The sequence below is a fragment of the Dama dama genome, chromosome 19 (genome assembly GCF_033118175.1).
Source record: "Dama dama isolate Ldn47 chromosome 19, ASM3311817v1, whole genome shotgun sequence".
NCBI classification, from domain to species: Eukaryota; Metazoa; Chordata; class Mammalia; order Artiodactyla; family Cervidae; genus Dama; species Dama dama.
Window position 1 is genome coordinate 73,534,800 of NC_083699.1, and position 6,189 is coordinate 73,540,988.

Here is a 6,189-nt window from a genome sequence, read left to right on the forward strand (position 1 = left end):
CAATAATGAAAAGGAGGAGTGAGAGTGAGATATCTTGTTCCTCCGGACCCTAGGGGGGAACATTCAATCTTTCACCATTAGGAATAATGTTGACTGTAGAGTTTTGTAGCTGTCCTTATCAGTATAAGGAAGCTTCCTTCCACTACTAGTGATTACTTATTTTCCATCCACTTGCTACTTAATAATTGAGAGAGGTGGACTGAGGCTCCTGAGATCTGTCTATTACTGCTTGAAGTCCTATCACATTTTTGTTTTATTCAGATTAGTATGTCCTCTTGATTAATTGACCGCTTTACCATTATGAAAAGAGCCTCCAAGCTCCGTCCAACGCCTTGGATCCGTTTCCACCGGTTGCGCCGTCAGGTCGTTCGTCAGATCCCCAGCTGCCAAGATGGTGAAGCAGATTGAGAGCAAGTACGCTTTTCAGGAAGCCTTGAACAGTGCAGGAGAGAAACTCGTAGTAGTCGACTTCTCAGCCACGTGGTGTGGGCCTTGCAAAATGATCAAGCCTTTCATTCTCTCTCTGAAAAATATTCCAACGTGGTGTTCCTTGAAGTAGATGTGGATGACTGTCAGGATGTTGCTGCAGAGTGTGAAGTCAAATGCATGCCAACCTTCCAGTTTTTCAAAAAGGGACAGAAGGTGGGTGAATTTTCTGGAGCTAATAAGGAAAAACTTGAAGCCACCATTAATGAATTAATCTAATCATGTTTTCTGAAGACATGGCCAGCCATTGGCTGTTTAAACTTGTAATTTTTTTTATTTACACAAAGGAAAGATCAAGTATGAAGATTATATACCTTACTGCCATCTGATAAGTGACAATAAAATATTAACTACACTTTAAAAAAAAAAAAAAAGAAAGAAAAGAGCCTCCTTATCCCCAGATTCTTTGCCCTGAATTCTACTTTTCTGACATTAGTAGCCACTCCAACTCTCTTTTTTGATGGATGAACATCAAAAGATGAGTTACCTTCCTCCACTCTTTTTGTTTTTAGCTTCCTGTGTCTTTTTAAAAAATTTTTATTGGTGTGTAGTTGATTTACAATGCTGTGTTGGTTTCAACTATACAGCAAAGTGAATCAGTTATACATATACTTATGTCTCTTTTTTTTTTTTTTTAAAGAATTCTTTTCCCATATAGGCCATTGCAAAGAATTGAGTAGAGTTCTCTGTGCTGATTAAATTGGGAGATTAGGATAGAATAGATAACTAAATGCGCTGAGGGGACGACAGAGGATGAGAAGTTTGGATTGCATCACTGACTAAATGGATCCAGAGCAAGCCCCAGAAGATGGTGAAGGACAGGGAAGCCTGGCATGCTGCAGTCCATGGGGTAACAAAGAGTTGGACGTGACTGAGCAACTGAACAACAATCTGTGTGGTACAGCAGGTTCTTATTAGTTATCTATTTTATATATTATAGTGTATATCTGCATAGTCATCTATTTTATCCTAATCTCCCAATTTATCCTTCCTCCCTCCTATGTCTTTATATTTAGTTTCCTTAAGTTTCCATAGAATCAAAGTATCATCTTCAATATATTTATGAACTGCGAAGGAAGAAATAGTAGATTTACAGTGAAGAAACACAGCAGAAACTACCTTATGTATGTGACTAAGGTTAATATCCGGAGAAGGCAATGGCACCCCACTCCAATGCTCTTGCCTGGAAAATCCCATGGATGAGCCTGGTAGGCTGCAGTCCATGGGGTCGCTAAGAGTCGGACACGACTGAGCGACTTCACTTTCACTTTTCACTTTCATGCTTTGGAGAAGGAAATGGCAACCCACTCCAGTGTTCTTGCCTGGAGAATCCCACAGACGGGGGAGCCTGGTGAGCTGCTGTCTATGGGGTCGCACAGAGTCGGACACGACTGAAGTGACTTAGCAGCAACAGCAAAGTTAATATCATCAGTAATAAGACAGGCTGTCATCATGTAGCTCCTGATACATGGACTGAGAAAGACATAGCATCACTTCCGTGGTTTTCTTGCCAAAAAGGCACAGTCTTTTTCCAATCATAAGAAGGCATCAGTCAGTTCAGTCAGTTAGTTCAGTCGCTCAGTCGTGTCCGACTCTTTGCGACCCCATGAATCGCAGCATGCCAGGCCTCCATGTCCATCACAAACTCCCGGAGTTTACTCAAACTCATGCCCATCGAGTTGGTGATGCCATCCAGCCATCTCATCCTCTGTTGTCCCCTTCTCCTCCTGCCCCCAATCCCTCCCAGGATCAGGGTCTTTTCCAATGAGTCAACTCTTTGCATGAGGTGGCCAAAGTATTGGAGTTTCAGCTTCAGCATCAGTCCTTCCAATGAACACCCAGGACTGATCTCCTTTAGGATGGACTGGTTGGATCTCCTTGCAGTCCAAGGGACTCGCAACAGTCTTCTCCAACACCACAGTTCAAAAGCGTCAATTTTTTGCGCTCAGCTTTCTTCACAGTCCAACTCTCACATCCATACATGACCACTGGAAAAACCATAGCCTTGACCAGACAGACCTTTGTTGGCAAAGTAATGTTTCTACTTTTTAATATGCTATTTAGGTTGGTCATAACAACGCATCAGACACACCCAAATTGAAAGGCATTTTACAAAGTGACTGATCAGTACACTTCCAAAATGGAAAGATGAGAAAAGATGAGAAAAGACTGAGCCACTGTTACAAACTGGAAAAGACTAAGGAAAAATAGCAACTGAATGGAATGTGGGGTCCTGGAATAGACCTAGGCACAGTGGGAAATGGGGTCACAGTAAGTCTGGTGGTGTAGGTGACATCCTGGCTCTGGCCACCCACATCCTCGGAGTAATAAGCTCCTGTCTGTCCCATTTCTGCCCCATTTGTCCCTCGGCTCTGTTCCTTTTCCCCTCTTTTCCTACCTTCTTTTGGACTGAGTAATTTTTGAGCCCATTTTCTCTGTGTAGTTAACTCTTAGCTGGGACTCTGCTGTGTTGCTGGTCACTTTAGGGTTTGGTATCAACTATCATTTCTCATCACAGTCCCCAAGGGTCATGTTAGCTCACCCTACCTCCTGAGTAGGGTGGGAGCCCTGAGGTCATGCTCTCCCCTGGATGTGTAGTGGCCATGTAGTGGACGTCTACATGTGTAGGAACCCCTCAAATCTTACTCTCAAGTGTCTTTTACGAGATAAGTAAGATGAGCCATGAAACTCCTGCAATGTTTTTATTATATAGTAGATTGAAGAGGGGAGCCCCCAAATTATGGAATATTTTAAATATTTAAGTTAAACAAATCAATGTGATTACCACCCAAAACTACAGTGTGGGTGTGGATACATCTTGACATTATTATGTCAGGGGAGGGGACAAACACTCAGAGTTCCCTCTGTGACTTCTGTTTATGGAAAGTTCCAAAATGGGTAACATGCCTAGGTGGCAGAGGCGGGGAGGGGAAGGGGCTCGAGGGGACTTCTGGGCCTGGGTGTTCTGTGTCATGATCTGGACATCAGTGAAAAACCCTCCAAGCTGCTAGGCTTCAGATGTGTGCAGGTAACTGAGGGCATGTAATTCCTCAGTAAAAGAAAGCGGGGATGTGCTGGCCACATGTGTGTTCACAGGTGATCACACGTGTGGGTGGTGAATATAGCAATGGATGGATGGGTGCGTGGACCCATTTAGGGCATAATGCTGTCCTCCTGGTCCTCATGGGCTGTGGCCTCACTGGTTGATGAGATCGGAGTCCCTGCAGGAGGTGATGGCAGCTGGCCAGGTCCAGGCCCAGGCCACAGGGCCCTGTGAAAGCCTGGCTCACTGACCACTCTAGACCACAAGTCTGCTCTCAGAAACACCAGCAGCCTTCCAATGCCATCCTGGCCACGTGGTCCGCCCACTCACTGTAGCCTCCCTCATAACTGTAATTGGGCTCCAGGTCGATTATCTCACCCATTTATCCACCCAGAATCCAGGCCTCCTGACCCAAGGGATAAAACAGGAGGCTCCCACTGGTTAATTGCTTCCCCATCAGGCAGGTTGTTTTGCTAGTGAGGGCTGAGTGTGTCTCCCTGGGGATGAACCAGGAGGGGCTGCAGCCACAGTGGTGGGATGAACAAACATCCCAAGGTAGGGACGCCTACCTTGGAGACGTCTCCCAAGGAGATGCCGCCTCCCCAGGTAGGGGCCCCAGAGCAGCCTAGGACAGGCCCTTCTGGGGTGTGGCCGGCTGGCCTTATGTGTGCTGCTACCTTGCTCTCCCACCTCCCCATCCGCTGTGCCCAGCTCCACCCTCAGCAACCCCAGCCTCCACACTGCCCCCAGCCTCCACACTGACCCCTGCTGGTCCCAGTTCCTGCCCTCGCCCAGCTGGGGGAACCCTCAGCCAGAACCCTTGACTTGCAGTGCACTGCTGACTGCAGCCTGCTCATGGGCAGGGGCTGGAACCCCTCAAAGAGAGCAGACCCAGGACCCCCGGCAGAACCCTCTGTCCAGAACCACACAGGCAGGGCCTGAGCTCGCAAAGAGCCTCCATGGATGGACTGCCAATGGTAAAACTATCCTCAGCAGCTTGGGCCATTCTCACTTCCTCCTAATCCCCCAGATTCCTGGATCTCCGGGAATTCCTGGATTTCTGGGCCTGAGCAACAACCCCACCGACAGCCTATCCAGTAGACCTGGGAATTCCACAGCAGTCTCCCCTGCCCCGCACCAGTACACACACCCCCTCCCCTGGTCTCTCACTCTTCCTCTTGTCCAAGTTTTGTTAATTTTGTTGCTCTTCTTCAAGAATTGAGTTTTGAATAAATTCACCATGCCAGTTCTTAATTTTTCCCTCTTTGGTTACATCTGAGTTAGTCCCTGTCTGAGCCCCTGTCTGAGCCTCTGAGCCTCTGTTGATTCTGTAGCTATTTTTTGAGCTTTTTGAGTCATAAACTCAGATAATTTACTTTCACTCTTGATTTTCAAATAAGTGCAGTTAAGGTCTTAACTGTTCCTTTCTGAGACTTCCAGCCACAACCCTGAGGCTGTGACTTGGACCCTCTCATTGTCTTGTTCTAGCTGCCCCAGTGCAGGTCTCGGGCAGAGGCAGAGGGGCGTGGAAGCATGCATAGCCCCCCCACCCTGGGCATTCCATAAGCAGCACCCAGCCCGCAGGTCTCTCTTGCTCTGAATCCTAGGCGGTGGGGTGGCCCTGGACCTAGTGCTAACCGGAAACCCAGGGCCAGCAACTGCTCTGCCCCTGGAGACACGGTCGCTCCCCATTGGTCCTCTTGCCCAGGAAACTAGAGGATCCAGAGTGAGGACAGAAGCCCTCCATCCAGGGAGGGCTGAATGTGGGGGCAGGGACCAGTGTCCTGCCCTGGTTACCACTTGGGTTCCCTCCCAGCTGGTCAGGGGGACCGGTCACTCACGTCCCAGGCAGACACCTGGACCCACTGAGGTATTTCCTGTCCTCTTCCGGTGCATGGCTGCCTCCGGTGCTGTGGGTGGAGTGTGACCACAGTGACAAAGCTGCCTTGGGAAGCTGCTGAGACCTCCTTGGTGGTGTGACGTACGCTCACTGCTGTGAATAGTCCGTGTCTGAGAACCATGTGTCACCTCTGGACCTTGTTATTGGGATGGGTACACAATCACACACACACCATAGAACATGCGTACATAGATGTGCATGTTATACATCCTTTATTATACAAATATGTATTATACAGATTGTACCCAAAAAATATATTGCACACAATTTAAATATAAACAAATATATGTGGAAATGAGACATGATGTACATGTATAACATATAACACGTATTTATGTATAAATACGCACATGTAGGTAAGGTAGGTAATAGGTAGGTAAGGGGCTTTCCTGGTGGCTCAGACAGTAAAGAATCTGCCTGCAATGTAGGACACCTGGGTTCACTCTGTAGGTCAGGAAGATCCCCTGGAGAAGGGAATGGCTATCCACTCCAGTATCCTTGCCTGGAGAATTCCATGGACAGAGGAGCCTGGTAAGCTACAGTCCACATGGTCACAAAGAGTCAGACATGACTGAGCAACTAACACTTTCACAATATTTAGGTAAACATGCTCACAAACACTGCACAGAATGACCTCAATCCTGTTGATTGCGTTATTCAAATTTTGCCCTATTTTTTGTTTGCGCCTTGATTCCTTGATTTCTAAAAGAAAAATCTTAAACATTACTGTGAGTTTGCCCATTTCTCCTGGAATTTCTAC

At 47.1% G+C, this 6,189-nt stretch overlaps 1 pseudogene; it reads left to right on the forward strand.

The window, feature by feature from the left end:
• The first annotated feature begins 297 nt into the window (after positions 1-297).
• Positions 298-812, forward strand: LOC133074005 (thioredoxin-like; annotated as a pseudogene).
• Positions 813-6,189: the final 5,377 nt, after the last annotated feature.